General features: G+C 41.7%; 1 pseudogene; it reads left to right on the forward strand.

Annotated features, from left to right (window-relative positions):
- The first annotated feature begins 18,824 nt into the window (after nt 1-18,824).
- Nucleotides 18,825-19,878, forward strand: LOC138491433 (voltage-dependent anion-selective channel protein 2-like; annotated as a pseudogene).
- Nucleotides 19,879-27,057: the final 7,179 nt, after the last annotated feature.

Here is a 27,057-nt window from a genome sequence, read left to right on the forward strand (position 1 = left end):
GAGCATGTGCACAAAAATCAAGAATTTGGTTTTGAAGTGTTCTGCGGGCGACTTTGAAATTGGGAAACTGTTATAGCTTGTTTTTTTAGGGGACAATGCAATCTTGCAAAATGTCGGCCATGCTAGTAGACAATGGGCCTCATTACGACCCTGGCGGAGTGGGTTTACGCCAGCGGTATTCGCGGCGGACCCGTCCGCCCTACTACGAGTTCCCGTAGCGCCATGGAGCGTTTTCCGCCTGGTTTTTCCGGGCCGAGAAATCCATGGTGCTACGGGACCTTGTTGTTAATTACGCCACCGTATTTTACGGTGGCGTAATTAACGCCTTCCCCACTCCCATTATACCCTATGGGGCAAAAATGGAAATGGGGAAGGGTAAAATGGGGGATGGGGATTTACCGCCCCGCCAAGGTCGGAATGGGGCGGAAAATCCGCCAACCCCCATGGCGCTATCGGCAGCTTTCCGCCGTGCTCCATGGTGCATTTTGCACCACGATTTCCGCCAGGGTCGTAATGAGGGCCAATGTAATATTTTCAAAAATGTCCATTGCTTTGTTGGAGAAGGATATACAAATCTTCAATAGTACCAGATCAAAGTTCTTGCAAGGTTGTGAAAAAATCATTGGGTTGCTTTGTCTGTTTTTCATGGCAGGATGTTAGTCATGGTGGTTTCTTTGTATCGGGAAAAGAAATGCCTGATTCAATTAATTTATCCAAGCCTTTCAATAACATTATTTCTTCTGTAACTAATCAACATATTATTATCGCTCCCAGCCTGCTGACACATGAACTACCTCACACCACCGTTGGGATTTTTTAATATTTAGGGCCCGATTCATGAAATAGTGTGCAGAGATCTCGCAAAGGCCTGTGCAGAGCAGATGTTTTTCTGGGTGCTCCACGCATTCATGGAATTGTTCAAGCAAAGTAACCGTAAATGTGCAAGTCACAGCCAGAATGCCCCTCGACAGCACAAAGCAAAAACAGCCAGAAACAGTTACCTTTGCATGCTCCCCGGTGCGTGAATACATGCACCCTTTAAACAGTGCATGGGATCCCATGATGCAGGCCTGCATCTCGGGAAACCTGCCCGGTGTCCCCCATAACTGTTACCGGCACCCTGACAACATGCGTACAATTTACTGTAAAACTCAGGTAAAACTCTGAAAATCTGCGTGTAAACCCAGGTAAACCATTCCTCCAGCCTGCTACACTGCGTATGCGCAACCCAAGATATATCAAAACCCCAGCTGTGCACACAGACCCCTAAATCCAACACCTGATCTAACCTCTGCGTGGTGAATCCTATGCGCAAGTGTCTTTATGCCTGCTTTCGGGTGGTGGATAGAATGAGGGCTTTGTATGGCCATTTCTCTGCTGAGAGGTTGCGTGGTTGGATCCATGAATACGTATCGTACCGCGCAACAGTGGCTGTACAATGGACTGACTGCGAGCAATCCTTCGTAAAGCCCACATTTTCCATTGTTCTTCCTCATTTTCGGAGTTCTGCCCCCTTCCCTGCACTCTAGGCAAGTTACATCCAAACTCTGCGTGGTGTTTCACGCAAGGCACTCAGCCGCTCGGAGAGACGTGCTAAGCCTCAGCAAAGTCCCTGCAAAGTACAGGAAAGTTCTGCACAGTTGATTCCATGAATTGACAAACTGATTTTGCATGCAATTTGGTGCACAAAGTCCCTATTTACTGTGCAAATAATTTCATGAATCAGGCCCATAGTGGTTAAAGTCGTGCAGCAGCATTTCCAGCTGCAACATTGACTTAAATCTTAGCTATCCCATAGAAGCAAGTGACATTTATGGTTTATTGGTCGAGTGTGCATGTGCTTGAAATTAATTTGCTTTCAACTGATAATTACTGTATTATCGATCTCCTCGGCCGATGCTATGTCACTTTTTTTTGCTGTGATTGAAGGTTAAGACATTCTATTGTAAATAAATGAAACTGTTGCGAGTTTTTCGGAACTACTTCCATTTGACTTCTTTGGTGGCTATCCTGAATGCTTGGTTCATCAACTCACCTATTGTGCATGGCCCATGTGAGTTCTTTATGGTCCGCATTTAAAGAGATCTAGATTAATTGTATTAGTGTATCATGTATTTATCTATATATTCAGTGAAAAAACTTTGTTAAAGGGACGTTATGGTTCAAAGTAAAACCGAAAAACCCCTGAAATTCGGCAGTTATGGTAACATAAGCAACCATAACTCGCGCCACCGTGCACTGCTAACACTAACACCCAGGACATCAAAGATGACATCACAAATGTCATTGATGACATCACTGATGACATCACATGTGCATTTACTTTTCATAAAAACTCTGTACAAGGGATTCTTATAATGCTGACCAAAAACTGTCAAGGATCATTGGGATGAATATCATGAGCTAATTAGTGCATTAAGCAATGCATTGATATAAATAGCATTCTATTATGAAGTTCTATCCAGTATACTAAGCTACTCATGCAGAAACATAGGCAGTGTGTGCAGCATACATGATGAAGGTGCCATATTCATAATCTTGACATGTTGAATACGGAAATGATAACTGCTTTCTTATTAGAGTTTTGCGTACTAAGTAATGTATAAGTAGATAATAAAACCCACTTAATACATAATTATTACAGACAAAACAAAAAGAGACAACAACACATACAAATATGAGTATATACAGGGACAGTGAAGTAAACAAAAAAGCAGAAATAGTAGCAGAAAGAGTTGATAACCTAACTGATTGTCTTTATGCAGAGAAACTATTGCTCTGTTTCAATGCTGCTACTTACCATATGTATGTGTATCACATGATGTGACTGCACCCAAAGGAAAGGAGAGTGAGCATAATGTATACAAATATGAGCATATACAGGGAAGGTAGAGTAATAAAAATAAAACTATGAGAAAGTGCTGATAACCCTAATGATTATCTTCATGCACAGAAAGGATTGCTCTCTTTCAAGCCTGTGTCTTCCGCTATGTATATGTTTCATATGATGTGACTTGACCCTAAGTCTACAAATATAGTACATTTTCAATTTTTACTTCCTGACTGTTACTGAAGAAAACTATGTGGCTTCGATATGTCAGTAAAGGATAAAAAGGGAGAGCCAGCCATGTGATGTCATCAGTGATGTCATCAATGACATTTGTGATGTCATCTTTGATGTCCTGGGTGTTAGTGTTAGCAGTGCACGGTGGCGCGAGTTATGGTTGCTTATGTTACCATAACTGCTGAATTTCAGGGGTTTTTCGGTTTTACTTTGAACCATAACGTCCCTTTAACAAAGTTTTTTCACTGAATTTCATAGGTTTTTAGTAGCGCAACTTAACCATAACGTCCCTTTAACAAAGTTTTTTTACTGAATTTCATAGGTTTTTAGTAGCGCAACTTAACCATAACGTCCCTTTAACAAAGTTTTTTCACTGAATTTCATAGGTTTTTAGTAGCACAACTTAACCATAATATCCCTGACTTCATATACATGTAACATAGAACACACTAACCCCCTCGTAGTGATTTTCATTTCCGCGGACTACCGCCATGTCCGCGGACATATCGAAAATCTGAGCGTGGTGAATGTAAATTTAAATAGTGTGCCCCATTTCCCCTTTGAAGTTGGCTCTGAAAAGAGCCGTTTTTTTTTTTTACAGATGCTTGAAAGACACCTGTTATTTTGTATTTTTTTTCTTGTTTTTTTTCTTACTTTACTCCTAAAATCTTCACATAACCTTCTCCAAGGCAACCCTTACATTCCAAAATAGAAAGGCATTTCCTATAAAAAATAAAGAAATGCCATCTTCTTTAAAATTAACAGCATTACTGGCATCAATATTTTCATTATTACAGAAGAACATACCAGCTCTAAGCATGAAGGCACACATGCCTCGGTTGATGACACACCTAGCAATGTTTTGCTGAGGACAAAAAACTGAACTATTGTCCCATATTGCCCTAGGTAGTAATCCAGAAAAAATTACTTTCGCATTTGGAAGGATCTTCATTACGGCTTGAACCAAGCGTTCCAAATCAGCCAACAAAGTAGGGGCACTGACGTTGCCCAAATGGAAAGCACCATAGTGCAAAACTACCACATGCGGACTGTTCATCGTGGCCATATCCTCACAAACTTGTACAATTCCCTGTACATTGCAATCAGGCACAGTGCTCCACACCACCTCCACTCATTTCACATCAAAGTTCTTTGCAACATGCCTGCATTGAGCGTACTGTTGTAAACCATGCACAAACATATCCCCGAGCACCAACACCCTGACTTTCTCCACTTCTGCCATCTTCACTACACACAGTCTCTTTCAACACAAATCCACAACCTCGACATCTGATTGGCTGATCCGTACAGTCTTCTTTCCATGTTGGATTTCCTGGAAAAACACGGATGTAGCACACCCTGTCCACGAACAGCCGCGGTGTCCGCGAACGGCGTCCACTTTACTCTCTGTGCCATTCCCTCATTGCATACAGCTAAGCAATCACACAATACGAATAACGTCCTCAGAACACCCCCATTTTGTGAATTTTCGAACATTTCAGGACAATTATCATTTAATTATTCAACAGATTAACATTACAAATATTATACTACTCTGCACACAATGCTATGTTTCTCCATTAGTAGCTCAGTATACTAGATAGAATCCCATAATACAATGCTATTTATATCAATGCATCGTTCAAAGCACTAATAACGGTATGATATTCATTGCAATATCCTTGACACTTTTTTCGCAACATTATAATAAAAATCCCTAGTACACAAATTCCATGAAAAGTACATACACATGTGATGTCATCAGTGATTTCATCAATGACATTTGCGATGTCATCTTTGATGTCCTGGGTGTTAGTCTTAGCAGTGCACGGTGGTGGCGCGAGTTATTTTTCATAGCTTACCATAACTTGCGATTTTCAGGGGTCTTTCGGCGGTACTTAGAACCATAACGTCCCTTAAACAAACTTTTTTTAATATCACGCAAACAATATACAAACATGGCGTGCAAAAACCAACTTCTCACAGATGGCTTTACACAGAATGTTGCAAAGCAAGAATTTATGCTGGTTCACAGTGAAGGTCAGCTGCTTTCATTTTTTTCTCGGGCCCCGGAGAGGCTCACGAAGCGGACTATAAGGTTGTATTGTGTTTTGACCTGGACAGACAGAGATTGTGATGAAAGCTTTCTCTTGAAGGAGGGTTGCTAAAACGTAAGAGAAGATAAGGATGAAATTTCTGAAACGAAACCACTTTTATATATTATATCACTATGCGAAAGATCGTTCGCACACGCAGAGTCGTATTTTGGGACTGCACTACTCGTAGACAATGGAAATTGCAATTGTACTGTAAGTAACCCTTTAGATTATTTTATACCAAATATAATTATAATAGTGTAGCATTAAAGACCGCTCAAGTTGAACTTGTTCATTGAAAGTGGCATAATGTTTTCTACCGCGCACTATCACCGCCGAATTGATCCCCTGTCGTTTAGAGGGCTCTGAAAAAGGCAGACGACAAACGGTGGGTTAATAGAAATAATTTAACTGGTCTATAGGCGGTCAAGCGCTCCACTCGCTGTGCCACTTCACTGTAGCATGTCAAGTGGCACAGCAAGTACAACGCTCGCTTTGACATCCATGCACGCCTCGCTAACGCAAGTTCGAATCCCGGCAGGGCCAAACTCAGCCTTTCATCCTTCCGTGGTCGATAAATGAGCACCACACACCGTGGTTAATAATAAGCACCGCTTAGATACCTCACGGTTCTTAGCGCTATATGAATGGGAAAATATTATTATTTTATTATTAACATACTCCGTTGCACTATCTTCGATAGCAAATAGTTTCGCGCCCTAATAAATAAAATGATGATTTTTAATGAAGATCGGCTGGTGAGACTAATTTATGTTTTTTAAAACAGGTATGTGGCCCCATTTTGCCTATGTCACGATTTACAGACTCCAGCGGATGGGGTCTTCAACTGACAGGTGCAGGTCCAAATATGCAACTTCATGACCCTCACCATTTTATGGGACAATCGTCAAGGACCAATATGCCCTTACGCAGTACTAGGGGCTACAAATAACATACCTACCAATAGGGTGGTCTAATGGCTCGTTGTTGGAGCAACCTTCCGATTATCAGAGCGACCATTTACTGCTTTTATCATAAACCACAGCCTATCTACCGCAAAGGAACAACGCGTGGCTCAAAATTAACTTTTGCTGATCGACAGCAGAGACAATAGCAAATCGCTGAATATTCACTAAACATTTCATGTGAAATAAATGTACTTTACCAAATGTACAATCCTGCTGTTTACTTTTAAACCACAGTTTCATATTCCGAATTGTGGCGCACTGAGTTGTAAACTGATCTAACACCCTCTGTACCGCAAAGGAACATCGCGTGCCTCAACATGAACTTTTGCGGATCGACAACAAAGACAAATGCAAATTGCTGAATATTCTCTAAACATTTGATGTCAAATAAATGTACTTTACAAAATTTACAATCTTGCTGTTTGCTTTTAAATCAATGTTTCATATTCCGAATTGTGGCGCGCTGTGTAGTGACATAATAGGTGTTGTCTTCCGGGTTCTGTGCAAAGTCACTTAAGACTGCAGAGGACTGGGCGCGTTTGATGACGCACCCTGTAACGTCACAGAGAGAGGCGGGGAATATGAATGCTTTGATAATATCAGGCTTAGGGGAGGGAGATATGATTTAGTGTCGCAAAAGCAAGTCAGCCAGGTCAATAGCGCCAGTCATAGGATTATCACATAATGTCGGCGCACACCAGCCGGATTTATCGTTTCTTTAGTGGACAAAAAGTCGGTTGACGCCCATAGGAAATTGTACTATTAGCGGACAAAAGGAGTGCTCCTAAAACACTTTCACCCTGACAACGAACAATACAAACAACGTTCTCAGAACACCCCCATTTTGTGTAATTGCAACCATTTCGGGACACCGCGAGTGTTCTTAGAACACATTCAACTAGACAGATTACAATACCGACAGCGTCCTGAGGACACCCCCAGTTTGTGTATTTACAAACTATTAAGTACACCGCGAGTGTTCATAGCTCATTTTTACCTTCCTTGCGAACAAAAATGACACATACTCCGTCCTCTAAACACCCCACCATTTAGTTTATTTACAAAATGTCAGAACAGCAGTGTTCTCCGCGGACAAATCGAATGCAACAAAAATGTCTAGCACATAAAAAAACAAAACATTGAACCTATCTCATACACCACCACCCTCCCCAAACACTCTTACACACCAACACACGGCACTAAATACAATTTTTTATCCATGTTTCACCACGCTGTACGTGGTCAACGGCGAATACAAGATGGCAGGCGCCACAGAAAATCTGACGCGCTCCACGCCCCTCGCCGTCCAATCAGCGAACACGTTGCATGTCCGCGGACATGACGCAAGGCCATGGGCCAATCGGGGTGCTGTCCGCGGAGCGAACAGGGAAGTCCGTCCGCGAAGCGAACACAGATATCACTAATTGTTTTGCCTTACGTTTTGGTCATTTTATAAAAAACTACTGGGACGGATTTACACCAAATTTGCAAAAGCACGCTTTCGGGACCAAGCCCCCGCTCCTGCCGCACATTTGGTGTAAATCCGTCCAGCGGTTTGGCCTGTGGCCGTGCGCAAAGTTTTTTCCCATTATGTCTATGGGAAAAAAAAAAGTTTTGGGACCCCCCCTAAAACTTTGCCCTCCCTGGACGAATCCTCACCAAACTTTGCAAAAAAATCCAGAGTGACCCAAATACTTATTTTGCAAAGTATGGTGAGGATTCGTCCAGGGAGAGCGAAGTTATAAGCCGCCCAAAAAGTGCTCTTCCTATGGAAACACCAACTTAACCATAACTACATGGCCACTACTGTGCCCATGTAATAACTTGAGTCATGCTTTCTACGTTTTGATTTTTACAATCATTTGTATGACATTTTTTGATTGTATCATATTATTGGATTTCTATCTCTCTCATCTCATTCAATAAAGCACCAACATTGTTATATTATATTAAATATATATATATATATATATATATATATATATATATATATATATATATATATATATATATATATATTAGCTTCCCCTGGACGAATCCTGACCAAACTTTGTGAAAAAAGTATATGGCGTGCTCTGAATGGAAAGTTTGGTGAAGTTTCGTCAAGGGGGGGGCAAAGTTATAGGGGGGCAAAATGTTTTTTTTTTTCCTTAGACTGAATGGAGAAAAACTTTGCTCACGACTACAGCCCAAACCACTGGACGGATGTTCACCAAAATTGCGGCAGGAGCGGTGGCTTGGTCCCGAAAGTGTGCTTTTGCTAATTTGGTGTAAATCTGTCCAGTAGTTTATTTTAAGACCACCGACATATAAATCAAAAAAAGTGTGATATCTGTGTCCTGTCCGTGGACCCATTTCCCTGTTCAGTCCGCGGACAAGACTCAGACATCTGATTTTTGGAAAAGCCTGCCATCTTGGATCCGCAGACAGCGGCCGAGGTCCGCAGACATCACGGTAAAATCATATTAAAAAACACAACATTGCACTTGTCAAACTTATCAAATAATCTCTGGGGAGCTGAGGGGTGATGAGGATGGGATGGGATATGGCTGCAAGAAGCAACAAAAATTGGTGTTTTTGCAGCAAAAGTCAGCAAATGGTTCTGATGTCCGCGGGCAGTCCTGTAAAGTTTGTGGGCACCTCTGCATTACAGTGTAGGTGAAATGCAGCTCTTGGATGGCTTATAACTTTGCCAACACTTAATTAAAGTGCATGAAATTATGCACTTATATTCTTGACCTGATTCTGAATGAGTCTGCAAAGTTTAGTGGGATTCTGTCAAGAGGGGACAAAAGAGAGGGGTCCCAAAATAATATAACGTACTATCAATGAGGTGCCATTTGACAAATCTACACTTAAGTTGGGGAACTGATAATAGAACTAGGTATAAATGCTTTTGTGAAGTTTGGTGGGATTTTGTAAAGAGGGGGCAAAATTAGAGTGGGGTCCCAAATTATTTTAAAGGCTTATAAATGTGGTGCCATTTGACAAAGGTTTGTAAATAGATTATAGATCTAGATTTAAATGTTTTTGCAAAGTTTGGTGGGATTCTGTCAAGAGGGGGTAATATTAGAAGGGGGTCCCAAATTATTTTAAAGGCTTATAAATGGGGTGCCATTCTAGATATAAATGTTTTCATAAAGTCTGAAAAGGTTTTGTCAAGTGGGGGCTAGGTTATATGACTATTGTATGTGCATACATTTGAAACTTTTGAAAAAAGAAAACATGGGTGGATATCCAGCAACCTTGTGCAAGGAACATTGGCAAGGATCTGAAAGCATGGTTTTGCAAATGTGTCTGTGTTTTATTTTTGAACAAGTGTCATAATGTACGCTCAAAAAATTGTGATATACCTTTTTGTTGACTGAGGTATAGCCGCTAGCCATGGGCAGTGGCCAGATTGTCCGGGTCATGGAATAAGGTAATGATCAGGACAATTTGGCTACTGGCCATGACCATGAGGGACAACACATGGGGTTAAAGTGGCCATGTCCACGCGGTACCGGATTTGTGGTAAAGTTGTTCGAAATTTGGATAGGTTTGAAAAGGAAGAAAAATGTGCTCGTAGTAATATGGTCATAATGTTCTCTCTTTGCCTTCTGCAGGCTGCCATGGAAAGCAAAGAGGGGCCCTGTATGGAACCCCACCTTCCCTGGCCATCTTGGAAAAGGATTTTCCTTCCTACACCCGGATGCTGTAGGCGTCCTGGTGTAGAAAGAAAAATCCTTTTTAGTACCACGGATTCCCGCTTTGGGAACCTAGGGTGCTAATGGCCTTCATCCCTCATTACAGGGGCTGGAATGGGAAGATAATGGTTCGGGGACCTCGCTATCCACCCTCGCTTTGCTTGGCTGATAACTTGCGCTGCTGGGCCAGGATCCACTGTTCCAATCGCTGGAACGGGGGATGAACACCACAATATTCCCATTAGCATAAAACAAAATGCAAATGGAAATGTTGGAAAATGATATTGAGTCTATGTACTTTACTAAGAAATGTAAAGTAGATGGAGTCTATACAGATTTTTTTTGCTCTATTTTGTAACTGTGAACGGTGGTTCCTAAAGGAACATTTCTTTTGTTGTTTTCGGATGTATTTGTTTTTTTTGGCAGGAGAGCTTAGAACGGGAGGTGGGGAGGGAAATGAGGGAAGAGGCACCAAACACTAATATGGAAGGACAGATGGACAGAGGAAAATGTTGCCCGTGTGTTATTTCTAAGGTAAGGGGCAGTGTTTCTCATGCTCCTTGATTACAGATTCAAAACACTTTGAAAGTGCTTCCCTCTGTAGAATGTTTTGTTGTAGTATGTACAGAGGACTGTTGTCTTCTAAAAAACATGGACCAAGAGCCTCTTTTGTTGCTTGCAAGGTAGCTGGTGGAATTGTGTGTCCCACAGAGGTAGGCTGTGTGGTTACAGTATTGTTTGAAGAAGATGGGGTGGAGGACGACAGCCTCCTACTTGCTAAGAAAGGAACAACCTTTCTGAGAGCATTGCAGTCATTGGATTTGGTGTGGCAGCACATGGAGGTGGTCCCGTAGGATTAATGTCCGGGGAGTCCACGACTGAATACAAAGTTGCACTCAGTGCATTTTACTTTGGTAGAGTTAACCTTTGGTACATCCTTAACAGTGGTAAAGAACTGCCACACCCATAATTTTCTCTGGGTGCTAGAGGTAGGCACTTCCTCTACCACATCTTCTTGGGCCTCTTCATTGTCTGGGAAGTACTGCACTTTTTTGTTGCGAAGGTCCTCCAGCTGGTAGTGGTGGCTCTTGGGGAGGAGGGATGGCATTACCTGATGCCATTTTTAAGATAAATAGCAGTTTTGCTCAAATGTTTCCAAGTATGTACTTTGTACTAGATTGTTAATGGATAATGAGTAGGAATAGGTGTAGGAGCTGTGCAAGGGACCTTTTGAAGTTGAAAGTTCCTAGATCAGTAGAAAATGCAGTTTCCGAACTGTCCGCGAAGCACAGATCATATTGTGAAGTGCAGATGGATTCTCAGACACATCATCAAGGCACACGCAAGCGTATGGTCATGTGACACTGTCCGGAAGGTCAGCAATGAAGTCAGATGTTCGTAGACGTAGACGGATGCAAAATCAGTTGAAATAGTTGCAAAAAGTGTATAGAAGAGTTAAAAAGGATGCTAAAAGGTGGAAAATTGATGTTTTAAGGTGACACTGTGTAAATTGGACACATATATTGTTATATCGGGTAAGTATGATATTAATAAATTGTAGGAAAATAACACCCCATGAAATTAATTGAAAAAAGTTTATTAAAGGGACGTTACGCTAATAAAAACCTATGAAATTCAATGCAAAAACTTTGTTAAAGGGACGTTCTGGTTAAGTTACACTAATAAAAACCTATGTAATTCAATGAAAAAACTTTGTTAAAGGGACGTTATGGTTACAAGTAAAATTGAAAAACCCCAGAAATTCACCAGTTATGGTAAGCTAAGCACCCATAACTCACGCCACCACTGTGCACTGCTAAGACTAACACCCAGGACATCAAAGATGACATCACAAATGTCATTGATGACATCATTGATGACATCACATGTGACATTTATTTTGATGAAAAGTCTCTACAAGGGGTTGTGTTTATATTGTTGCTAACAAGATGTCAGGGGTGAACGGGAGACTTGTCATGAACTACTTAACCTATTAAAGAATGTACTCATCTAAAATCATTGTATTGGAGTGTTGTTATTAATACAGAATCCTAATCATATATAAACATAGACAATGACTGCAGCATGCACCATAAAAGTGCAATATTTATAATCTAGTAATTTCGGATAGTACAATAATGAATGCCTTCTTATCAGAGCTTTCAGTAATGTTAAACATGTATTAGTACCCGGCGAGAGTCAAGCAGAATGCAACAAGCATTCTGATTGGCTCTCGCCGGGTCCTTTCCCGGACAAGAATCTTTTGATTCTCGGCTGGGACTCCAGCCGCCTTTGTCCTCGGCGGGGGGGTGTGGCAGCCCCTCAACCAATGAGGAGGCTGTAAGTGGGGCCATCCCCGCTCCGAGCCTCCCCGCGGCTGAGATGCTGTCTCCGCCGAGGACTCTGCTAAGGCTTTTTTTCTCTTTTCTCCCTCCTCCCCTCACCTCCACTTACCTTCTTGTTCCTCCTTCCCCAGCGAGGGGAGAGGGAAGCCTGCAGCCATGTGGAGACTCGGAGCGGGGCTATCCCCGCTCTGCGCCTCCACACGGCTGGAGGCTTCCCTCGTCCCTCGCCGGGTACGCTTTTTTAAAAAACTTTGTTTTATTCCCATCCCACTCCCGCCCTCCCAACCCCACTTACCTTCTTTTTGATCCTTTTTCGGGAGCGGATGCGCTGGGAACACTTGTGATCCCAGCGCATCTGCTCCTGATGGCCGGCTTGGAAAGGGAAAACGGACTCCCTTTTCCCTTTCCATGGCAGCCATTTTCTTGGTTGTTTCTTTTTTTAATCTTTTTTTTTATTCCCGACCCACTTGAGCCCTCCCAACCCCAATTACCTTCTTTTTTATCCTTTTTTTGGGAGCAGATGCGCGTCCGCTCCCAATGGCTGCCATGGAAAGGGAAAATGGACTCTGTTTTCCCTTTCCATGGCATCCATTTTCTTGGTCTTTTTTTTTTTAAAACTTTTTTTTTTATTCCTGTCCCACTCCCGCCCTCCCAACCGCAATTACCTTCTTTTTGATCCTTTTCCCAGTAGCGGATGCGCTGGGAACACTTGTGTTCCCAGTGCGTCCGCTCCCAATGGCCGCCATGGAAAGGGAAAATGGACTCAGTTTTTCCTTTCCATGGCAGTCATTTTCTTGGTTGTTTCTTTTTTTTTTTCTTCTGCCACGAAACAATGCAGCATTTCGGGACAGAAAAAAACTGCTTTCAGTGCCCCGGTCACGCACATAATGCGGGCCGGGGTACTAATAACAATATGACCCTTGCGGCAGGGGCATTACCTGAGTTGGTTATGCCCCAGCCGCTCGAGTCATATTGCTTAAATAACTAGCTAACAATTCAAGACTTACAACACTTGTGCTAGTACACACAATACACTCTGAAGAACCACAATGCAAACTAATCACAGGCACCTACAGGGAAAATAAAGTAAGAATGAACGAAACAGCATAATCAGAAAATGTTAATAACATTAAACTGTATCTTCATGTATACAAATGAATTGTGTGTTTGAGGCCTGCTCATTTCCGCATGTATGTGCACCATGAGCTGAGACCAAACCCTAAGGAAAGTACTTTAAGAACATATGACAAGGTTAACGTCTAGATATATAGCACCTTTTCAATTTTAATATTCTGAATGACAGTGAACAAAACCACCTGGCCTATATATGTTAGTGAACAAAAACAAGTGGTCCAAAATGTGATGTCATCAGTGATGTCATCAATGACATTTGTGATGTCATCTTTGATGTCCTGGGTGTTATTTTTAGCAGTGCACGGTGGTGGCACAAGTTATGGTTGCTTAGCTTACCATAAGTGGCAAATTTCTGGGGGTTTTCGGTTTTAATTGTAACCATAACATCCCTTTAACAACTTTTATTCATTGAATTTCATAGGTTTTTATTAGTGCAACTTAACCATAACGTCCCTTTAACAAAGTTTTTTTCATTGAATATATATATATAGATATATATATATATATATATATATATATATGTTCTCCGAAATGGATTCTGTAAAATTTGGTGTAGATTTAGGCACATTCATGAAGAGGTTCCAAGAAGATGTCTTTTCCATTAAAAGTCTTATAGAATTTGTTTGTTAAAGATTGCAAAACATGATTACACAGCAGAAAACCTACCCAGTTTTTGAGTGCGTGTTAAGGAGTATCCCTAGTTAAATTTTATTTTTATTCAGTTCTCATTGACCCATTTCAATAAGAACACATACAAATGCATAGATATATTTTGATGACTGGGTTTGTGAAGTTAATTTGCTTTCAGCTGATAATTACTGTACCATCGATTTCCTCGGCTGATGCTATGTGACTTTTTTCGCTGTGATTGAAGGTTAAGACTTTCTGTTGTAAATAAATGAAACGGCGTTTCGTGTTTTTCGCTACTCGTTCCATTTGACTTCTTTGGTGGAAATCCTGAGCGCTTTGTTTATTTACTCACCTATTACGTATGTCCCACATGAGGTCTTTATGGTCCTCATTTAAAAGAGAAGCTCGACGAATTGTAATGGTGAAGCCACGCCCTATATTGGAAACCGAGGTGTGATACTATTTACTTATCAAAACGAAAATATATACCTAGACCGGAAATAAAAATAGAAAGCGATTTGCATTCCATTCAGTGCATTTTGAAAACATACTTTTTCTTTCACTTTCCTTTGTTCATGTTTGGCCTTCCTTGTGTGGACTTTGTGTATTTAACATGCACAGGGGGATATCTGCATCTTTTCCGGACGGCCTTTTCAAATGGACATCATAGAAATGTAAACGTGTTATTTTGTTGTGTAATTAAAACACAATTGTTTTAAAGCTGATTGTTCCATTTTATGGATGGATTGTATTGCTCATGTGGTAGTTGAGGATGCTGACGTGCATCCAACAGAAATCCTGTGTGGGCATGTTATCCTGAGCATCCTATGAGAGGCTTGATCATAATACCCACTGATGACAGCTGCGACATGCCACAATCCTTGCACCTATCTCCGAGCTTGCAGTCAGCAGTCACCGGCAGTGTAATAATCAAAGCAGAAGGTAATTAATAAAAAATAAAAAAAAACACAGCAGTACGTTAATCATGGATACAAACAGATGCACCACTAAAAATCCAGGAATTGGCATCCAATCATGCAAGGCTGTTGTCTTAGTTGCAAACGCACTTCAGTATCCACAAACACCTCATCGCACTGCAATCTACACACCCCTCACCCACCGACCTGGAAACAGCATTCTAGCAAGCTCACAGAAACCCATGAGGAAGGACAATCCTGCATGGGCGTGCATCTGTTTGCACTCTGTAGCTCTGCAGGGCGGACTATTCTGCCCCTTGGAATTATCAGGATTCTCTCACTACTTTATCGACTGGATCATCTTCCTACATTGCCAACCACTTAGAGGTCCCTCTCACAGGTCACTGGCAGGGTTCCTAGATCATCAGCGATGTGTCCTGTCCCCTTTGAGATCCATGTGTGCACACACTGGATGTCCATCAACAGCTGTGGCCTGCTAGGCCACTCATTCACCAATGTTTCTCACCCCTCTTAATATTACCAACAATGCATTCTACACGAATACGTGAAGATGTTCTAGCGTCAAACCAACTTGAAACTCAAAGACAGCAAACAGAACTCCACTTCCTCAACACCGAATAAAACAGCATTGTAACATAATGACATCACAATGCATCTATGTGCAAACATTTACGTGAACCATTAAATGAAAAAGCCCAGCGGTCATCCTAAAATCAGCCATGCCACTCTGAAATAGATGGGTTCTACTGTTAGTGACTCCCACCACTGCCTTTATCACTGTTGATGCTACTTCCGATGTACGCCCCTGTCAAACTAAACAATAGCAGTATCGATATGGCTACACAAAAGCTGTCAACACAGTCCGCCTGTTTACATATGTAATTGCACATCTGTAAGTTGTCAATGAAAAACCACATTCAGATTGGCAGCGTGGAGCCATGCTTAGAACTCAATCGGCACTATCTTGATGAAACTGAATACTGTTCTTGTAAATGTATTGGACACCTTCAATATATGTTGACTGGGACATACATGTACTCATAACAACTCCTTCAAATTTATAAAAAAATATCTTTCTCCTAAACCAACACAAACTCTAGCCGATGTCTACCTGACTATTGGAAGACCCAATGTCTATCTACCCTTCCCACATACACTCCTCATTGCCAACTAACTTAAAGTCAGCTGAAATATGCCAATACAGAAACAAAAATGTTCATCTGGGTTTTGTGCTATCAATTAAGGACAGCTTAGAAGCAATTCAGTATATAAGCAGTGATTTTCTGCACAAGTTAATAACTTATTTTGTCCTGCAGGTACATGTTTGTCTAGAATGTCAACTATATCATGTCCTGATAGTTGAGAATTAGATATTCGTGTGTATATATATATATATGGCTTGGAAGGACTGTGTTGATAACTGATAGTGCTTGTACATGCGTGGGCAAACATGTGTTCAATGAATGAATCGCGTTAGGACACGGGTAGCCATAGTTCCTTTAGGATTTAAGATTGTGGAAGCATGCATATAAAGCGCCTCCATGTAAAGTTGAAGCTAATATCCCAAACCGCTTATTTGAACAGTCTGAATACATATGGCTGGACTAGGATGAATATCTTCTAAGTACATCCAGTGCTGCAGGATATTCTACCATTATTCCAAGAATAATGAACACAAAAAAAGCCCTGTTTAATAAAGCTTAAGCACAATACACTTGATTCATATGAAAGAATGTTATAGTTACAGGCTTATAATCTGAAAGAATCACAACTCACTTCAGACAAGAAGAGCACAGAAAAGCTTGAGAATCATAAAAAAAAAACATTCCATATTGTACATTCCGCATTCAAGCCACCTAACAGTGACTGAATACATGTTTCTCTGTAATACAATCATTTGTATGGAATATTCCTGCTGTCTCAAGGTAAGATCATTGAGACTTTGAACATACATTTCCCTTGACCTCGCTCAGGGAAGGTTATAAATGCTTTCAATGGGAAAGAGAATAAGAACATGACAGCATTGTCTGATGTAAAACCCATTAATATAGCATAACTAGTGGCAGCCCAAAAAAGTTCAGCAGGCTCCAAGCGAACTCTCATTGTAAAGTTTTTTAAAAAAAAATCTTTCACAAAGGATTTCACGGTTTATACATTGTACATCATTATTCCGTTTTTGGTACATTGTAATGCGTTATTCACTGTCTTCAGTGTTTACCGGATATAACCTGCAGATGAAGGCTTGAAACCAAATAGATATAGACCTTAAGAAAATATTTAAGTAACTTGAAATGCACATAGGCCAACTAACTGCTTAATTTTTAGTACATTATTTGAATACGTGAGTAAGGGCTGTCATGGACTACTTACTAGGTTTTCCAAGAAATGTGCAATAATGTACATGATTTAATCTGCAAAAGTTGCTCTGGGGTCAGATTACAGAAACAATGCACTGGTGCAGGTGCAATATTGTCTGCTTTTTGCACTAGGGCAACGTTTTCCTGTGGGAAAAAAAAACCTCTTCTTTCAATGCATTTTTGCAACAGGGCAAACTGTGCCCTAGTGCTAATATCATTCTGAATTAGCACTGGGCAAACTTTACTTTGGTGCTAATGCCATGCAAAATTGCAGGATCTTTCGCTTGACCGTTTCCTCCTGTGTCAGGCGGCCTTCAGAAGCAAACGTGGCCAAACGATCCTCACCCAAGAGGGAACCAAGGATAGAACAGGAACAGAATCCCAATCCTTCCTCAGTAAGCTGTGTCCTTACCAGAAGTCCATGATGACAACATGTGTATATTAATTAAGACACTGCAGTCAGAATTGAGTCCCTGAAGATGGTCTGAAGACCGGAATGCATTGTACAAACTATGAACTGCCTGTGTCTCTGGAAATAAACAACTTCTTGTGAATGTTACACCTGCTGTCAAGAGAAATCTGTATGAGATATGTTTGAAAATACTATCACAAACCTATGTATTGTATTTATATAATTATAAGCAACTATATGTGTTTAATTAAACACAGGAGTCCTTCCAACTTCGTAGGTTTTAATACTTAGGATCCAGTTTCCCACTTTTTAGAAGAGAGTGGACATAAACAGGGATTAACAAAGGAGGCAAATCAAATCTCTGGGTAGGGTACCTTTACAAAAGGTTAACGCAAACATAGTTTGAGCTACCAGTTGGTGAGGAGGCAGGGTGATGAGACATAAACCTAGGACTCAGAGAGGAGAAAAGACAGATTATATGACAAATACTATTGACCTAGGGATATAGCTGCTGGAAACAGCATTTTAAATTAGCAGATGTTCATTTCTACAGCTGGCACAAAGCATGTGTCCCTTATGGAAAGGGGTGCACAGGAGTCACATTGGGGTAGAGACCATTCCAATGGTCAGAGTTTGGAGCTTAATTCTGGATTTGGACTAGTCAGTTTGAAAGGATGGCTCTGATGTACTGTGGGAGGATGTTCCAGGGCAGGGGCAAGTATGGGAAGTATCAGAACTGGGGGCAGCACAGGGGGCCAAGGGATGGGGACGTGATGGGGATATGAGGAATATAGAGTACGAGGGGTTTAGTACAGGAAGATGAAGTTGGAAAGGTGGGTTCCAAAGTCATGAATGGCGTTGGACATAATCAGTAGTAATTTATAGAGGGAGCCTTATTGCACACAGAGGCAACAATGATGGTGATTGTGCATGCCCAGAGGTGTGGGAGGATTGAGGTTATTTGTAATCAGTGCAAGTAGCAAAGTTTAGGACTTTTTGAGGGAAGGTGAATAATATAGAAGAACAAGGGGAATGCTCATGAAGTCGTCAAGTTATCTAAGCACAACAATGGTCAATGTTCAAACATTTTAGGTGACGGGTGAATAAGGTGAGAGCAGATTTTCTCGATTTAAAAAAAGTTTTATCCAGCAGCTGTGGTGGTAGATGTGATGAAATGGTGTGGTGTGGCTCCTTCACTTCGCCCTCCAGTCGCCTGCACGCAGCGTTGCCCAGTCCAAGATCAGGTACAAAGGCTGCCCCAACAGTGACTGTCCCACCATCTTATGCTGATCTTGGCAAGTCTGCCAAAGATATTTTTTAACAAAGGATATAGCTTTGGGCTGGTGAAGTTGGATGTGAAGACCAAATCTGAAAGCGGAGTGGAATTCACAAGATCCGGCTCCTCAAACACAGACACTGGAAAAGTTACTGGCAGTTTGGAGACTAAGTACAAGTGGGCCGAGTATGGCCTGACCATCACAGAGAAATGGAACACAGACAACACATTGGGCACTGAAATCACCATTGAGGACCAGATCGCCAAAGGTTTGAAGCTTACGTTCGACACCACCTTTTCGCCCAACACAGGGAAGAAGAGTGCCAAGGTGAAGACTGCCTACAAGCGAGAGTTCGTGAACCTTGGCAGTGATGTGGATTTTGATTTCGCTGGCCCTGCAATCCATGGCTAAACAGTTTTAGGCTATGAGGGCGGGTTGGCTGGCTACCAAATGACCTTTGACAGTGCCAAATCCAAGCTTACCAAGAATAATTTTTCTGTTGGATACAAAACTGGTGACTTCCAGCTGCACACCACTGTAAATGGTGGGTCTGAGTTTGGAGGTTCTACTTACCAGAAAGTGAGTGAACAGCTGGACACCTCTGTGAACCTTGCATGGATGGCGGGAAACAACACCACTCGCTTTGGCATGGCATTGCAGCCAAGTACCAGCTGGACCCTTCAGCTTCCGTCTCGGCAAAAGTAAATAATTCCAGTCTGGTTGGAGTGGGCTACACTCAGACCGTGAGGCCAGGTGTGAAGCTGACTCTCTCTGCACTTATAGACGGAAAGAACTTCAATGCTGGTGGTCACAAGGTGGGCCTGAGGCTTGAATTGGGGGCTTGAGGACGCCTCTCCTGCACCACAAACTGAAAGGAAACGATGCAATGAAATTGGCCTTAACGGTGCATTCTGAAGCGTTAACGCAGCATTTTTCACCCCCTGCCCCTGTGGATGGAACCAGAACAAGCTGTATTTTTATGTATTTGAGCTGTGGCCTGTTCGCTCGTTTCTAGTTAAATTGGTTGTTACTGAAGCCTAGAACATGCTAACCTTTACCCATTATTTAAATGTCTTGTTCGGCACTTGTCCGCAGGAATGAATTAGACCTTTCAGAAATGTTAAACTGTGCACCATTATTTTCTTGTACACTTTAATATATGATGCAAACCAGATCATTGGATGTTTTGAAAAAAGATACACTAATTTTGTTATGTCACCTTGTTAGAAATACTTTTTGGTATCCTGCTACTGTACAACCTAGGAATAAAAAAAAGAAATATTAAAAAAAAAAAAGAAATGGTGTGGTGTGAGTTCACTGTCAAAGATGAATCCAAGGTTGCAACATTGAGTATAGCAGAGAGGGTGTCATGGGGGAAGAGGTTAGGAGATGGGAGAGTGAGATTATCTTTGGTATCTTTGGAGCAGTGTAGGAAAATGTACACAGTTTTGGAAGAGCGCAGCATCAGCCAGTGTAGTCCCATCTAATGTAAAATGTCTGCAAGCAGGCCTGGCTCCAGCAGGGTGGCCAGGCCGCGCCAAGGCCACTCCCTGGACCTCCAAAAAGGAGACCTTAGAAGTGGTGTTAAACACCACTGGGAGGAAGGGCGGAGGTGGGTCAGAGAAGAGCAGGCTTTGACTGACCTATAGTGTAATAGGGCAATGCCAAAATGTGCCTGCCATGATTCTAGAATGGGCTGTTTTATTTTGACAGAATGTGCCACTTTTGGGGCAGAATAGGCCTGTTTTATAAGTGAATACACTAGTTTTAACCAATGTTATTAAGCCAATATGTTTTCACATGCATTATTTGCAACATATTTGACCAGAAACACCCGATCGGATCGTACTCAGACCATCTGTTTGGATAGTAATTCATTGTTGAACACTCTTCATATTGGTGTCTGGATGGATATTATGCCCCAGTCTTACCTCAGGCAAGGGGGATTTTGCTGTAAAAATGTGACAGCTACTTCAGGGTGATTAGCACTCTGAGGGGCTGCAGTGCAGGAAGCCTGGACAGAATTGTATTGCGTGCTTTGAGCAATGTTGTATGCCCCACAGACATGAAAACACAAATGGCCAGGGAGATGAAGGGCCATTCACACCTCTAAGGAGGTAGCACAATTGCTCAAGCAGGCGGCCTACAACTATCTAGCAAGATCCTATGTTGCTTTTGTTTTTAACTGCACTGTTCATCTTAATCACATTTCCAACATTTTATTTACAAGGTAGCTATTTTCTGAAAACTGAAAATCATAAATTGTTTTCTGTAAATTAAAGTATGGTTATTTTTCATGTTAATATACCAATTATTCCCATCATACTTAATAAAATGGTTAAATGTATTAAATAATACATGACAGGTGATGTTGCTTGCACACAGATCTCTGCAGCAGGAGCATCAATTGACTGAGGTCTTTTCAAATTACATTCAAGCTGTATATTACACTGCATTTACTAATTGTGTATACGTGAAAAATATAAAGTTGGCAATAAGAACAACATTATTTTGTAGGGGAGAGTTTAGTAGAATCAAAAAGTGATAGATGTAAGACTTTGAATTAAACATTACCACCGTGTTTGCTCTGGACAGCCTTCCATTCCATAATTCTGTGGTATGTCTGTGCCATTAGAGAAGGGGACAAACCATTAGCAAATGAGTCTTTGTTCTGCCACCAAACAGTCAGTTCAATCTCAATTGCTAGGCCTTGTCTCCTCTGACCTGGAACACAAGCCACCATAAGCATCTTTGGGAATTGTTGTCTAGCAGTTTGGCAGGGCTGCTCACAGTAGTGGCACGGTGAAGGCTGTTTTGCAAACAATAGCCAAAGCAATGCTGGTTATTATGATTGATTCAGCGACCTACATCAATTTTTTAATGTCGGTTGTTAGGTTTCAGGCAGAACTCTTGCACAAAACACAGATAGGATGGATATGGGATGTGAGGTGAGGTGGTACACACAGCCTATGGGTGTGTTTGGTCAATTACAAACTCATTGACTACCCATTGCCATGTTAATCCTTATGGCATTCCCACCAACTACCTGCCCCGCCCAGATGAAACATACCCTTGTGGAAACTCTTTGAGCAAGATCTATCACAAAGTAACACCAAAGTGTGTGCTGTATAGAGACTGTCAGTGCTATATCTATGCATGCCTTTGAGTGTTTAATAACGTAAATGCTGCTGTCAATGAACTCCTAGTGTAATAAGAAAATCTCCCAACATTGTGTGCATGTAGCCTTTTCATTTATGAGCAATATGTATGTTGTGCATCTGTTCCTTGCTGTAGAGACCTGTCTAAAACAAGCTATTGCAAAGCCAAGGGTTTTGGCTTGTGTATAGGCATTAGATATTTACCAGACAGTGCCATCATATATCCAGGTTCTCACACCAGTTTCCATCTGTTCCCTTCTCATGGACAGCTGCTACCCTTATAGAAAATTCCTTTCCCATGCCTACTCAAGGGCCCAAGCTGTTGGCTTTGGTTTCAGTAAGTGAAAGTGCATATGCCCAGATGTGTGTTCCTTGTTTGCTATGCCTAGTGAATAAAGTGGCACCTCATGGTTAGCCTAACACGGCCCCACCTATACATGCCAAGGCTAGGATGACAAGTATGTCCCAGTTTGAGATCTTCTCATGTGTACTTACCAGTGGGGTTCTGACCCTAATAGAACATATCTTCATCTGTGTGGAAGCCTAGCCTGCCATGCCAGAACTTTTCATGATTAAAATGATAAGTACTGACTTGATAACCTCATACTTTTGAGTAACTATTAACAGGGTTTGTATGCAAAAAGAATACAGTTTATTGTGGGTCGTGTTTAGAAGGTAATCTGTGTCTTAAATCTTATACTGAGTGCAATACTTACAAGCATCTTGATCTGACGTTCAAGTGGTCTTGTGGGTATGTTTCATGCCCCTGGGCCTAACAACCTGGATTTTAATCCAGGCCTCTTCACCTTTCAAAGCAGACCAGACTAGACCAATTGAATTGTGTAAAAGGATTTTTCCAGATCTGGGAAAGCATCAGAGATATAGGAAATCTGGCTCACTATGTTTAGGGTACTCCTACACTCACACCCAATTGAAATTGGGCCCCCTGATCACAAACCTGGCCCACCACAATGAGAATTCCTGGAGCCAGGCCTGTCTCTGATTCAATTGGTGATGAGTTGGGAGATTTTGGGGGTGAAGGAGGGAACAAAGAAGAAAATGTGGGTGACATCATCAAAGACATGGTAGTGGAAGATAAAGGAGATGATGAGTTTGCCTTGGCAGGTGGGGTAGAGTGTGAAAATGTGTTGACTTAGGCAACTGCCTTGGCAGACACCCAGGGGAAACAAGTGTTAGATTCCATGAGATGAAGAAAGAGTAGTCAGAGATAAAAGGCCACCCATTTATGTGCAGCAACTTTGAAGCCACCGTTAGTGAGAGTTTGTAGGAGGAAGTAGTCTTCAAGGGCTTCAGAGAGATTGAATTGGATTTTTTTTTTATTAAGAATATGATTTTAAGTCAAACCTTTGCTACATCACAATTAATTACAATTTTACTACAATTTTGGTTGCCACAACACATTTAAAAAAAAAAAACACATAGAGCTAGGGAGCACCCTGTTATAATTTAAAACTTGTACTATGTTAGTTCAATTCAAAGAGAATCTAAAATTCAGTCCATGGCTGTAGTCACTCTATATATCATTATCAGGGTGCTCCAATTACATTTTTAGCCCTTAACACATTATAGGCTTTACTTGCATCGCTGGCAATTCAAAGAGTTCCTTCAAAAAGTCCAGTAGGGCCAAGGTCAGCGAAAATCATAGACTTGCCCTCAAGTGCCCCCACAGCTCCATCACTGTCGATGTCGAGAAGTCAACGAGATATTTAGTGAGCCATTTAGATCAAAGCTCAGCACAGCCAGGGCAGATTAGGGTGAGGTGAAGCAAGGTTTCATAATCGCAAGCACAGAGTCGGCAGTCATAGTCTCGCAGACCTGCTGGCTTCCTAACCTCGATGACTTCTTTTGTTGAATATATATTTATTCTCACCCTAAGAAAGCTATCACGCTTGAAATTGCACGGGAACTTCCACATATAAGGTAGAAGAGAGCTTCTTGCTCTTACTTCTGTGAAGTTGTTACCATACAATTTAGAATTTACCGTAGCAGGCTAAATTCTTGGTCTTACTTTGCAATGCCTGCTCTCTTTGTACATCCGTAGAGCTGTCCTTTAAACACACGCCCAGGTAAGTAAGCGTCATGACTTGAAGGATCTTTTCTCCATTGATGGACCACGATTTCGAAGGACAAACTTTCCTTCTCTTTTTTCCAAAAGTTAGTATTCTTGATTTTCTTTGCGTTGATCCGCGATCCTTTCAATTCTACATACTTTTCTAGGGCATTCAACTGTCTTTTAGGGCCACCTTAGGTTGATCAAGTAATATCAAGTCATCTGCGAAGAGCATTCTGCCAATTGGTATTCCCGCCAATGTCAGTGGGAAACACATGACATGTTCAAAGGCCTCCTCTACATCAGAGACAAACAAATTGAAGACCGCTGGGGCAAGCCATTCAAGGTGCAAATGCGATCTGTCACAAGACCTTTTCGATCCAATCTTACACAGAGCGAGGTCTTGGAATGTAATAATTCCAGCGCTTCTCTGATGTCACACGGGGAGGCCCATCTTTCCAATTTGTGCCATAAGTGCTGCTGATCGATGGTGTCAAAGGCTTGCGACAGATCGATTGAGGCTATGTAAAGTTCATGACAATTTTTAGCCTTTGCCTTTGTCTTGAAAATATTCAAAATAAAGAGGTTTACCAATGTCCCCAGGTCTTTTATAAAGCCTGTTTGTCACGGATCTTAATGATGGCTTGTTGTTACCCAATTTGATAGGATTTTCAAAAGGAGAGATGCAAAAAAAATGCCATGCACCTCCAAAAGGGTGATGTATCTATAATTCTCTGGCACCTCCCTATCACTCTTTTTAAAGATTGGGACGATGGTTGCAGTGGTCCAAGATTGCGGAACTTTACAAATCTTTTTAATGTGGTTGAACCAGAGCACAAGCTCCATGGTCCAAAACTCTGGATCTTATTTTAGATCCAGATTGGTCATTCCGTCGGGGTCTGCAGCTCTGGATTTACTGGATTTTAATATCAGGTTGTAGATTACTCTCCTGGTCGTAGAGAAGGCCGAGGGCACCCCAATGACAGCTTGAGGTGGATTAACATCACTGCCCGCGAAGACTGACTCAAAATAAACTTTCCACTTGTCTGCTGGCATTGGATTGGTATTGGATTGAGGGACAGTGCATCCTGGGGTGCCAGAAGGTTATTAATCAGTCTCCATATCTCAGGTGTATTTTTCAAGAAGACGTGATGTAGCATACTTTCAGCATCCCGTTGCAGCATCAAATATTTATGTGATTTGAGCCATTTCTTAAATACTTGCTTCAGCCGTCTCATTGATTGCTGCCCCTCGCTTGAATATGGTTTAGGAATTGATCTTAATTCTATCCTTAAAGCCCTTTTCCTTACCGCTACCGCTGGGTCGTATTTGTGCCGAATAGAAACCTGAGTTTTATTCACCGCCGAGGAGTGTAAATCAAAATCTTCAAATGTGTCTTGAGCATAGGGCTGGAGCTACAACTTTTGGGTGGCAGGGGGAACTGCCCCGAGCCTCAATCTGTTTCTGCCAGGTTCTATTTCAACCAGACCCCATGTCACTTACTGGCCATACTGGCAAATTTAGTACTGATATTATGACAATGCTGTGGTTACGCCTGGTGGTTTCCAAAATCTCCATCTTTAACAAATTGGTGAAAAGTAGCTCAGTTCACTTTTTCCATGTTAGCCTCGGTGGACAATCTCCTTCTATATGTCCATTTACCAAATGTATATTTCTTTCTGTCTCCAAGAATCTTACACTGCGTTTTGAAGCAACATTCCAGTACAGGTTCAAGATCCAAAACATCTTAACGGATCCCCGTAAGGAATGACCAACTTGTATTATTAGAGCTTGAATTAGCGGCGAAGGGTGACATTCTGCAACAATCCCATAGCCTCTTGCTAATCGAAGGGCTATTAAGAAGCCTGCCATTGGTCTTCCGTTTAGGCCCTTTTCAGCCGCATTAAAAATTATAGAGAAGCCTTCCAGTAGCGGTGGGGACCTCAGCCACGTTTCTTGTAGACATATTATGTCAAGCTCATGCAAGTTTGGAATGACATCTCCAAACAAATGAAGGCACCCCCGTGTGTTCCAGCTGCAGATTTTCACCGGACTGCATGAAGCCTGTCAACAACAGTACCCCCTGCCCCCAATAGACCTTGCTATGATCTTTTACTTTGACTGGCAAGGGCCCCAGCCAACCAGCTCCAATCCTCCATAGCCAGATCATGGTTTTCTTAATATCACTGACAATTTTCAGTATCGATTTCCACTGGCCTTCTGAGTTGCACGCATTAAGAGAGGAGATCTTTCTTGGAGGATATGACTCTGGTGAGAACTTATTTCCTTGTTTGTTGATTTCGATTGAGATGCTTGGAAGCCGAGCCAAGTTCATGATTTGTCCTCCCCCGATGAAGTGTTACTTGGTGCAATAAGCAGACTCTGGGTATAACCAGGGGTACCTTGGTTGATATCCTTGAAATAGAAGCCCCGAGCTAGAAGATTCAAGCGTTGGGTCAAAACCATGCTTTTTTGGCCTGCAGTCGCAAAGTGTAGCAAGATTTTATCTGGTCTTAGTTGGTCAGTGAATTCCACCCAGAGAATATCCCTAGATTTTATGTGGATAAGATCCGGGATGGGGTTCAACAATCGCAGAACATTGGCTCTATTCAAGACCTGGTCCTCTTTGAATATCAGTGTTCTTTCCAGCACTAGCCTTTGTGCGCTTTCTTTTCCCTTACTCTGCCCTTCCGACTTTGGTGGAGCGTGTGCTTTGGCCCCAATGTTATGAAGGTCAAATTTAGCCTGCCACACAGGGGGTAGATTTTTTAAATTAATTCCCTTTTGCGTGGCCTTTAAGAGACCTGCTCTTCTTTCTTCCAGTTTTTTGAAATTCTTGTCATTTTGAAAGCTTTTGTTTAAGCATTTCCCCATGGTGAAGTCTTCTTTGTTAACCTCCTTTTCTTCCAGGAGAGGTGAAT

This window comes from Ambystoma mexicanum, chromosome 10 (assembly GCF_040938575.1).
Source record: "Ambystoma mexicanum isolate Mex_15411 chromosome 10, UKY_AmexF1_1, whole genome shotgun sequence".
Classification (NCBI taxonomy): Eukaryota; Metazoa; Chordata; class Amphibia; order Caudata; family Ambystomatidae; genus Ambystoma; species Ambystoma mexicanum.